The sequence below is a fragment of the Pinus tabuliformis genome, chromosome 2_1 (assembly GCF_031772625.1).
Source record: "Pinus tabuliformis cultivar Carrire ecotype Pingquan chromosome 2_1, CPIR1, whole genome shotgun sequence".
Classification (NCBI taxonomy): Eukaryota; Viridiplantae; Streptophyta; class Pinopsida; order Pinales; family Pinaceae; genus Pinus; species Pinus tabuliformis.
The window spans coordinates 109,492,856-109,505,013 of record NC_142299.1 but is presented as its reverse complement, the minus strand read 5'-3'; the positions used below and the strand labels follow the sequence as shown (position 1 = coordinate 109,505,013).

The window sequence follows — 12,158 nt, the reverse complement described above, 5'->3', positions numbered from 1 at the left end:
AAGGACATCAAAACAAAGTACCTTCTGATTTGATATTATGTTGAGGCCAAGACTATTAACTTATGACATTTTTCCTTAAATCAGTAAATTGCAAGCATCTTGACCAAAGCACTTGGAAAAGAAAAATTTGGAAAATTAAGAATGATGCTTCGACTCACAAACACTCCTTGAGATTAAGGGAAGATGTTAGACACCTAATGTTTATATATTGAAGTAAAATTATAGCTATTCTTGTTCATATAAATGAAAATGAATATAAAGAATTATATATAGAAAGACAGACTTATTTAGTTCTTATAAAATGAAACCAAATGTTATTTTTTTAATATTAATTAAATGTGTCACTTTAATGAAATTCAGTCATTTGTAAAGTTATTTCTCTACCAATCAATACCATATTTAAGTGAGTTTGTAATGTAAAATAACAATTCTAACATTATATATAATATCCTCTAAATGGATCGAGCCAAACACATCCATACAAAGTACTTTCTAATTCAATATGAACTATTTAGTTAAGGCATTATTCCCTTATTTGCACTTAATGCATTATTCCTATAATATGCAAATTATAGACATCTTCTTCAAAGTGATTAGAAGAGAAAGGTTGGATAAGTTAAGAATAATGGTTAGAGTCACAAGCACTCTGCTTGGAATAAAGTAATTCAATATGAACTATTTAGTTAAGGCATTATTCCCTTATTTGCACTTAATGCATTATTCCTATAATATGCAAATTATAGACATCTTCTTCAAAGTGATTAGAAGAGAAAGGTTGGATAAGTTAAGAATAATGGTTAGAGTCACAAGCACTCTGCTTGGAATTAAAGGTGAATGTTGGATACCTGATCTTTAAAGATTAAGGCAGGATTGTAAATATTCTTCAGCATATAAATATAATAGAACAGTAAGATTCATTGGAACCTTTGAAAAATTAAACGAATGATCAAACCCACAAGCAAGTTTCATTGTGTGGTCAAACCAGTTTGCAATGCAAAGGCCACGTATGCAAGATTGATTCACGCTGGCTGTGGGGTTCGAACCCACGCGCACTTATGTGCAAAACATCTCAAGCCTTGCCGCGTAATCTCTCGGGCAAAGTAGAACAAATACAATATCCATCCTCCTATTTATATAGTCGATGTCTTTTTTTTTCTTAATTCAGGATATGTTAGGCTATCCTCGATTCTCTTATAAAAAGTCATTTTAAATTAAATATCAAATTTATAATCATAATTTTAAATATGGATACCTTTTAACAATGTTTTGCTGGCTGTGGGGTTCGAACCCACGCGCACTTCTGTGCAGAAGATCTTAAGTCTTCCCCCTTAACCTCTCGGGCAAACCAGCTCGATGAGTTTTATCAGAATATATTTCTTTTTAGCTCAGAGATATGGGAATCTGTAATTAAATTTTGAATATTCTGGTTATTAACTATTTCGTAGCATTACAGTTTTACGCAGCTGAAATGTACTTGAAATCCAGGTTAATAGAGCACGTGGACAATCGCGATATGTCATATGTGGTATTCTTCTTGCTTTGGTTGCGGTATGTTATATGTGCAAGACGTCATCGGTTTGACTGCACCATTGCTATTTCTTTAACTCTCTGTTTTTTTTAACAGTAAACAATGAAGATAAAATAATAGTTCACTAAGAGCAAAATCAAAATTCAAGAGTCTAATCAACACACTGGTTTTAGTTTTATTTGCACACGATACCATTTTCTCAAGTTTTATTTGCACACGATACCATTTTCTCAAGACGCAGTTCAATAAGTTTGTGGTCACGGTTCTTATTACTGATCTATCCTGATGATGAGTCACGGTGGAGGGCTCGAAACGTCGATTCAATCAAATCATGGATGCGAGAACTCCTGAAGGAAACAACACACAAAGCACTGATTGCAGAAACCTCAAAACATCAACTAATTTTTTTTTTTTAAACTTAAAAAAAAAAATAGTATAATTAGTTTGTTGAGGTGGGTGTTTTTTAAATAATAATAATAATAGTATAAGTAAATTGAGTAAAAACTTATTTGTATACATATATTAAAGAATATATTGAGTGTTTTACAAATTTTGTTTTAAGATAGACAAACTACTTTGATTACAGGAATATTTAATTAAATAAATATCTCAACCTTACATCATTCTAGGAAGGATTTAGTTAGAGAGAATCTTTTACATCTAACTAGTTCCAACAACTTTTTATAGACTCGGAATAAACTCATTATGTGGTTATCAATTCTACCTAATGATGACCAATAGTTATTTCAACCACATATGTGATCACACTTAAGACAAATAAGAGCTACACCACCCAACAATGAGGGTATTATAAGTAGTTGATGTTTGTCAAAGTTGTTATAAGTTGGGTAGAATTTATATATAACTAAGCTTCAAGTTGGAGGAAGATAATTGAATTCTTTTTATTGGTTGGACATGTTATTGTTTCCAAATGTTCAATTTTCTTTAAATCTTCTTCCTTATAATTTAAGAGGTCTAATTAATATTTTCTCTTCTAGATTTAATCAACTATCATTAATATTTTGGATTTTTCTTTTTACTTAAATTATAGAGAATAACATAGAAGAAGAATAAAGAAATCACATGAAGAAATAAAGAAATGTTACATTTTATTTTTCTTAATTCAAAATTGGTTAGAGACCATGAAAGTATGCCAAAGAATTTAGAGGTGTTTGAATGAGATGTAAAAGGTATTGACTTTAAGCGAGTTTGTCTACAAAGTGAAAAATATAATAACATAGCCACATTAAAATCTTCATTTTATTCTAGTTGGTATATATCAAGCAATTTTATGTTCATATCAATTGATCCATAATTATAGTATGCATCTAATGAGTCCTTTATTTTAAACCAATCTTTCCTATTAGTAGGAAGATCATGAAAAAACTTAAATCATGAAAGAGGAACCTATTTGAAAATAAATTCACATCATGAACAACTAATAAACATGTATGATAAAACATGAATAAAAGGGAAACCTGTTGATTTTCTCTTCCTCTTTAAATAAAAGTGAGTTGTGAAACTCATAACTAAATACTATCCCAATACCATTTTGACATCAATTTTAATACAATGGAACCTTAAGCAATATGATGTGGCCCAATGAAGATTGTATTATTGAGCATTGAATCTTCTTTGTCATCTCTAGTTTCAATGTTTCCAAGAGAGATCATCTCCACTTATTTCACGATATGCAAATGCTAAAGAATATTTTAAGAAAATATTGCATATATTTATTAAATTCCATTTCAGTGCACAATAATATGAATATATAGTTATAAAAAAAGATTTTATAACAAATGTCTTTTTAACAATTCTCGACCCACATAGCTATAATGTTGCTACTTCTTAAAGACTAAATAGTGGAAAGAAAAGGAGCAAGAACATGTTTTAGCATTGTTTAGGTTGGTGTTGATGTACACATTAATAGTGTGAATGTTTAGGTTAACTCCGTGTTTGTTAATGAGTCCTTTTAGTGAATTTCACATTTGTAATTTTTCATTTAATGAGTTCATGAATACCTTTATTTTCCATGGAGGTATTATAATAATGCTAAAGAGGTTATGCTTGGAAGTGTAATTTCATAATTGTAAATATAGATGGCAAGATAAATGAAGATGCTTGGGTCCCCAATTGTATAGGCATTGAAGAAATATGCTTACATGTAATACATGTTGAAAAAAGGGTACTGAGGAAGTGTTTACTAGTTCTTTTTTCTTTGTCCTAGTAAAACACATGAGGTGCCTTTTTAGTAAGTGACTTTATGAGTCATTAAAGTCATGTGAATTCTAGTCACTTTATGTGGTTCAAAAGTACGAAGTAATTTATTATATTAAAGTCACTTTATGTTTTTAAAGTTACTTTATGATAAAATGTACATGTTATCTTATATTATTAAAGTTACTTTATGTTTATAAAGTGACTTTGTGCGGAAAATGGTATAAGGTAAAATAACAACATTAAAGTGACTAGGGAGGCTCTTAATGAAGGGGGGGCATAAAAAAGGAGGTCAATGGGAAATTAGATCTCCACCCTTGATCAAGGAGAGCTCAAATCTAATCGTAGGCCTTGATCATAGGGTTATGGCTTCACTTCATTATGAGAGATTGAAAAGGGAAAAAGGAAAGGAGAAATTTTCCATTCCTCAAGTGTAGATTTGGAAAAGAAGAAGAGAAGAGGAGGCTAAGAGAGCTTCAAGGGAAGGATATGATAGCTGAGAAGAACAGAGAGGTCATGATAGCTAAGGAGAAGGAGGGAGGATGAGATAACCTCTACTGGTGGAGAGATTCTACAACAAGAAGGAGAGAGATTGAGATAGCTTCAACTAAAAGAGAGAATCTACTGCAAGAGGACAATGATAAGGAGATGAGATACAAAACATAGTTTGCTCGAAGAGAGAATGCACAACAAGGAGATTAAAGATGAGATAACTGAGAATTGCAGCAAGGAGACCATGAGCTGGCACATGTACCAAAAGCTAGAATAGAGACATGAATTTTGAGAAGGTTCAAGTAGGCATTTCCAACATGATTCTTTAAGGAGCACTAGTATAATTACTGTTGTAGCGGAAAATCTAGGAGATCAAGCATGCACTAGGCTAGGATTGAGGCATAGATACTAAGAAGGTATAGACAGGAATCCCAATGCAAGTTTCAAGGAGGTTCAACTTAGACAGCATTTCTTTTAAGGCTATTACAATGGGATTTTTTAGGCAATTTATGGCTTGAAAATCAAGGAGTTTACAATGGCTGACCTTACAAATTTTGAGGTAGAAAAGGGTTGTTAGTGGCACGACAAACAATGGTTGAAAATCATTCTGTAAACATGAAATTTGAGGGTGAGTTTAAGAATCTGTGGCCTAAATTTCAAGGAATAAATTCAAGGTGGATTGGAAAATTTTGATCGACTGATAGCGTTAATAGTGGCACGTAGTTTTGGAGAAATGATTGTTCAGCTGTTCAGAAATTCCAAGAAAAGTGAAACAATTTCATAGACATCACCAGGGATAGATAAGTAGCCTATATAATTAATATTGTGTAATTAATTTTTCCGTGAAAAGAAATAAAATCTCCTAGACTAGTTTTCCCTGTGGGTTTTTCTAGGGTTATTGATTGACCAAAAACAAGCATTCGTTTGTGTGCATGATTATGTGAATTTTATTTTATCAACTGGAAGTTAAGTTCAAAGATCAGATGTACCCTAACAATGTTTTTATTTTAATTCATTTCATGTTTATATATCGTCCATGTGAATTGGGTTGTGGGAATTAAACAATGATGTGCAAAAAGGAAAAAAATAGGAGGGGCTACAAGGACCTATATTTTTCCACATGGTGTTAGAGCTGTGAGAACCCATAACTAATAAAAGTGACCATCAAGCATACCTTCTTCTAAAAACAATGGAAAAAAAACAAACTACCTACATATACCAAGAGAATTGTGGTTGAGAGGGAGGCTAGTTGTTGATTGTCAGAATTGAGAAGTTGTGTTGGTTGAGAGAGTCATGGCTACTGGTGTGAGGATGAACATAGGTCGAGTGGGCTTGAGAGTTTTGTCCCATGGAAGGAGAGAATGATGTTACTTCTTGAGGAAGTTGAGGTGTGGGATAGTGTAGAGAGTGCAATACAACTTCCCATTTATCTAGCTCAGTTGGAAGAATTGAAAAAGAGGAATGTGAAGGCAAGGAGAATCATTATCGATGCTATTAAATACCATTTATTACCTCATGTGACAAGGAATAAGTTTTCCCATGAGATTTTGGATTCCTTAGCAAAACTTCACGAGAGCACCAATGAGAAAATGAAGATGGTGTTGTGTGAGAAATTGAGAAACACTAGGATGACCAAGACTAACACAGTGACCTCATACCTTTCTAGGATCACATAGGTGAGAGATGAGTTGGTTGTTGTGGTAGTGGCTATCCCAAAGGACCAATTGGTTAGGATGGAATTTGATGGTTTTCCTAAACAATGGGATGGATTCATAGATGGAATTGTAGCGAGAGAGCACTTTCCTTATTAGAGCAGGATGTGTGATGATTTCATCTAGAAGGAGACCATGAGGAATGAAAAGAGTGACAGTCAGTGTGGTAGCATAGATGACGAGGAGAATGCTTCCCTCACAACTCAGGGAAATAAGAAGTCCAGGAAGAGGTCTTCTAGTGGGGTCAAGAAACAAAATGGAGAAAAATAATCCAAGAAGGACATGAGCAAAGTGAGATTCTTTGCGTGTAAGAATATGGGTCATTACGCCTTTTAGTGTCCCAACAAAAAGAGGAAGAAGAAGGGAATTGCAGCATTAGTTAAGGTGTATGAGTTTTCCACCAAGTTCGGTTTAAAGTTTACTTTAGTGATGAGCCTACCCACTAGTGATATAAAGAAATAGAATCCTGATCATGGGAGCACACCATAGGTATCAAGACCTTTAGGAGGTGCACAGGGATCACCAACTTCTAGAGTGGTGAGAAACACCTTCCTTGGTAAGAGGGAGTGTTGAAAAAAAAGGTACCGAGGAAGTGTTTTATAGTGTCTTTCACCTTTGGAATATGGAAACACATGAGACACCATTTTAGTAAGTGACTTTATGAGTCATTGAATTCATGAGAGGTGACTTTATGATTTATTAAAGTCATGTGACTTTTAATCACTTTATGAGGTTCAAAAGTACAAAGTACTTTATTATATCAAAGTCACTTTATGTTTCTAAAGTGGCTTTATGATAAAAAGTAAAGTTAGATTATAATATTAGCGTTACTTTATGTTTATAAAGTGACTTTATGTGGAAAAGGGTACAAGGTAAAAAAACACCATTAATGTGATTAGGGAGGTACTTAATGAAAGGGGGACATGAAAAAAGGAGTCAATGGGAGATTAGATCTCCACCCTTGACCAAGGATAGATGAGATATAATCTCATCCCTTGATCTCAAGGTTAGGGCTTCACTTCTTTATGAGAGATTAAAAAGGGCATTGGATAGTTGGTATTCTCTAGACGGCTAGTGGAAGCACGTGTGCTAGCATTAATGCCAACTATATGAGAAATGATGTTGGTGGCAGTAGGTGTGTTGGCATTGATGTTAACCAGGTTAGCATTGATGTCCATTGGGCTAGAATTGGTGTTCATGGTATGTCAAGCTCAGGACAAGTCCCATGCTTTGAATGTAATTATGACTCGGGAGATCAGGTTCCAAGAACAAGAAGAAGAGTCAAGAAGCAACATGTATGAAAATTTTAAAAAGACTTTGGTGTCATTTCTAGAGTAGAAAATTATCATAATTTTAGATGAAACCCACCTGGATGGAAAGAGCTTAGAAAAAAATTCCCTTTGGTATGTGGGAATCTGAAAATGACCTCCTAGTTTGAGAGATAGAGATAGTTAAATTTCTAAGGCTCCAAAGTCAAACTATTATAGAGTTAGAGGCTTGGGGACCCTTTTGGGGTGAAGCCAAGTTTGGCGAAGTAGCCAAACACAACAAAAGCATGAAGGAGTGGCCAAAACAAGATCGAGTGTACATGGATTAGATAGTGAGTTAGTGTGGATCATGGTCATTTTCAATAAGGTGGATGCCCCATTCCAATACATCCCGACAAAGGCAGCCTAAAGGTAACACCCCAGAGAAAAATTAAGTCGCATAAGGGACTGCAATGGGAAGACATGGAGCAATCGCATAGTGGGGAGGCTTCCATTGGTTATAGGCAGAGCCCACCTATAGCATGAACCAATGGAGAAGGCTTGGTAGTATGCAGCGGGAGCTTTTTAAGTGTGCATGTAGTAGAAGGGTGGAGAAATGTTGGACCCTAACACAATGCAGCAAGAAGCATTCATTGGTGGAGAATTGAGTGGGAGGCCCCCACCTTAACATATCATCCCGTAAGGGGGGAGGAAAGGTGATCTCGGAAAGGATACAAGGCAGCAAGCATAGGAGAGTCGACCAAGAGAAATTTTGAGCAGTGCGAAGAAATTGGTCTGACCCCCAAGAATTTTATAAATGAAATTTATGGAAAAACAATGCCTCATACCCTTCTCTCTCCTCTATAATAGCGAGAGAGGTGGCAGTCTATAATTGGTCAAAGATGATGTCAGCATCAACTAATGGGAGCATGACACATGGTTGTCATATTTGGTATTTTGGGCACCCGAATGGCCCATATCTGAGTGACATGTGGACCAATCATACGTCGACACCTCGCATAGGTGATGTTAGCATGATGGCATCCCGCAAGGTCTACCCCATAATTATGGAATGAAAGAAAAAAAGAAGCATTGGGTTGACAAGGCATTGAGCTAGTATAATAGACAGAGAGGTGGCAAAGAGAAAATGAGAAGAGGCGTCAAGTGACACCATGGGACATGTAAGCCCATAAGAATTACCTAGGAGGTTTATAAATGCGCAGTAGATATATGGCTAGGAGAAGAGAGTTGGGTAACAAAGATTTCATTAGCACTTGACAACTTCATCAAATGATGGAAGGTGCGCCTGGGTATTTTTTTCACAATACTTTTATGTGTTAATGAGACCATAGGCCTTTACACTAATAAAAAATAAAAATGGCACCGCGGGCATATGGTTCAAGGGGTGGATGAAACGACAACTTGTTGTAATTATGGGCCAAGTTTGGCGCTTATGCCATATTTTGGGTCCACTACAGATATAAGGGCTTAGCACTACATATTCTTGCTTCTGTAGAGATTGAACAAATCACTAACTCTAGAGTTGTATATGCCATATTTGGCAGATACGTCAATTTTTCTATTCACGATAAGTTGATTATGTGGGCATGGATGAGTCGATAGATGGTTAAGTTCTTAGCACCTCTGAACATGAAAATGAGTAGGAAACTATGTAAGGAATAGAAAGGACCACATTTTATCATAACTTTTAATGGAGTAATTCTTATTGTTGAAGGCAGGAGACTAACATAGAGAATATCATGCGTTGGAGAGGTAGCAGTTGACTTCAAGGCAATAATTCTTGAGATTTCTTGCATGCGATACAAATATTAAATGGAAAAATGACTAAGTGCAGGAATTTTGATCATGGTCCAAGAGAGTGATGCCTGAAGTATAATCTGAGCTTAGTGGGCTATTAAGAAGGAATGTAGAGCCATGTTATTTGTGTAGACAGGATTCATGAGTGGTACTCCTTGAGTGTGAAGTCGGCTGAGATTTAATTCTCAATATGGAGAATCACACAGGTGTCCATCCTCATGTTTAATGCAACTGTATCAACCAGGAACATTGATGCTACAACATGAAGGAGAGACATGCACAAAGTACACTTGGGCAGTATGGAGGAAAATAAATAAAACATCGTTCCCTATTTCTATAGGCCATTTTGTCACATCTGGATAATAGGCCTTCAACTGGATCAGTCAACATCCTTTGACCTTCTTTTCATCATCCTTGCAAAAAGCCCTTAAAATAATTCATTCTAATCCCTACATTTTTGAGTGAAATCACCTTGTTTCAGTTATTTTAAGGAACAATGATGCCTGGACTCCTACTGGACAACGTTGACTACTAGGTTGCTCCACTCTGCACCTGTGATGATCACTAGAAGGTTTCTCAGTGTTGGGGTGCGTTGATTCTAGAAATTCAAGAATAAGAGAGAGAATCCCAAAGCCTCTTCCTCTAGAAGCTTCCAGGATTTGTTGTAACCATTTACCTCAGATAAAAGTCTTGAATCCTATCCTATCCTACCTTGGATTTTTCATCCCTTATCCCTTGAGCTCATCCTCCCATCAAGAGTGGATCTCAAGCCCAGATTGGTAAAAGGATAAGAATTCATGAACTACCTCCTTCACCTATATATTTACTGCCATCCATAGGCAAGGGTTTGGCTTTTGGAGAGTGATTCTACCCTTATGTTGTTGATGTGAGAGATATCTTTCAATGCATTAGGGTGATTAAAGGTGCATTTTGTGACAAGGAAAGCACAAGTAAACTTGGAGGAGCTCTTTTACAGGATTAACACCTAATTTTGGTTGTAACTCACTCCATTTCTATTCATGCAAAGAGTTCTATGTTTTCCTATATATGATGTTATGCTTTCTTATATTTCAATACCATGATAATCTATTGAATAAAGTGAGTAGATGATGCTACATAGATTACGTGGATCATTGGCTTGTGTTATCTGACTGTGCAGGTTCTAATAATAGCATTTGGAGCTAGGATTACAACATTCAAGTCAAGGAAGGAGTGAAGCATACGACAGATTCCATGTAGGCTTCATCCCAATATCTATTTACTTTAAGGAAAAATCTAGTCTCTTTTTCTTTCTGTTTTTCTAGGTTAGTACACCAGGCCTATGGAAGATACTTCTATCCGCAGTCGTAGATTTTGCATAAAAAATTAGTGACCATACTGGAGAATGGTGTATTCCCTTGGTGGTTTTTTTGTCCATTCTTCTTGTCTTATCTCTTCTCCGGCCATTTAATTTCTTATTTAGTCAAGAACAGACATAGGAAGAGCTTTCATTGAATCTCAATTGCAATCCTTGTGTTGGAACTTTTCATCCCTAGACCAATGACCCTCTGGTCTTCTGAAAAAGCGTTGCAACCCAGCTGAGCCTTCTTTGTGCCTGTGTTGCATAACATCAGTGCCTCCTTTACACCTACGTTGGCCCCTGTTCATGCACAAGTTTTTCTTTGCCTTCATTTTCTCTCTAATCAACCTTGTTCCAGCGGCTCTTCCTTGAGCTTTTGAGTGCCTTGTGGTCCCTTTGAAACCTTCATTTCATTTTCTTTTATTTTAATACCATTTGTAATTATTTTTTAAATATTTTCCTCTCTTATTATCATTAGGTCATTTGGAAACTGATTTTGTTTGATCATTGAGTGCTTAGGTGAATTGGTATTCTAGTCATCATTCTGAAAAGCTTGTTTGAATCAATGATTAGACTTTGCATCTTAGTTTTCTTCATTTTCGAAAATTAAGTGAATTAAAAAGAAAAATCTTTGAATTGACATTTAGGGTTTCGTGTGTGCATAGAAATTAGAACAGTTGCATTGAAAAGGGAATTGCATTTTGCACATTGTTTGTTGCATACTCTTTGTCTCTTCCCTCCGTTTTATAGATTTTCATTGAATGAGAGTCATATTTTTTGTAATGATTTTGAGCCATGTTGTCTAAGAAATCCCCTGATGATTACAACATATATAATCCTTGTATGGAATATTAATATATTTCTCATGAAATAATATATATATATATATATATATATATATATATATATATATATATATATATAGAGAGAGAGAGAGAGAGAGAGAGAGAGAGAGAGAGAGAGAGAGAGAGAGAATTGTAGATTCATTTCATATTGTGTTTGAGTGGTTGGGGAGAATGATTGTTATCCTCCCTACCTAGGTTCAATTCCCACAAGTGACATGATGAGCTTTGCTGTAATGAATTTGAGCTTTGTTGTTGAGTCTAATTAGTCTCTCAACAAGTGAAACATGTATATTCCTCATATAGAATATAAATGTATTTCTCATGGAAGATATATATATATATAGATATATATAGATATATATATATATATATATATATAGATATATATATATATATATATATATATATATATATATATATATATATATATATATATATATATATATATATATATATAGATATATATATATATATATATATATATATATATATATATATATATATATATATATATATATATATATATATATATATATATATATATATATATATATATATCGAGAGAGAGAGAGAGAGAGAGAGAGAGAGAGAAAGAGAGAGGAAATTATTATTGGGGAACTGCCATGTATGGGGGATATGTGTAATTTCATCGATGCTCAAAAGGAGTTGAAATGTGACATTTAAAAGTAGGCATTAGCTCACGAGATGAATTTTTTTTGCCAATATTTCCAAATTCCAACAACATAGTCCTTGTGAGATTAGAATGTTTCATTATTTAAATTATATTTTTGGGTGCAAAAATGGATTCACTACCCAGTAAATCCCTTGGGGCACTAATATTATGCAAACTTAACAACCTAAAGCTAAGGTTTTCCAAATTTCTGACCCGATTTCAAAGAATCAACAAGAAAATGTACCCAAGAGAGAGTCAAAAAGTTGTCCCGCTAGACTACTTCTTAA

General features: G+C 34.6%; 1 non-coding gene across 1 annotated transcript; it reads right to left on the bottom strand.

Annotated features, from left to right (window-relative positions):
• Positions 1-1,267: 1,267 nt before the first annotated feature.
• Positions 1,268-1,350, bottom strand: TRNAL-UAA (transfer RNA leucine (anticodon UAA)). Its single transcript has one exon. It is a non-coding gene; the product is annotated as a tRNA-Leu (tRNA).
• Between the last annotated feature and the right edge of the window lie 10,808 nt (positions 1,351-12,158).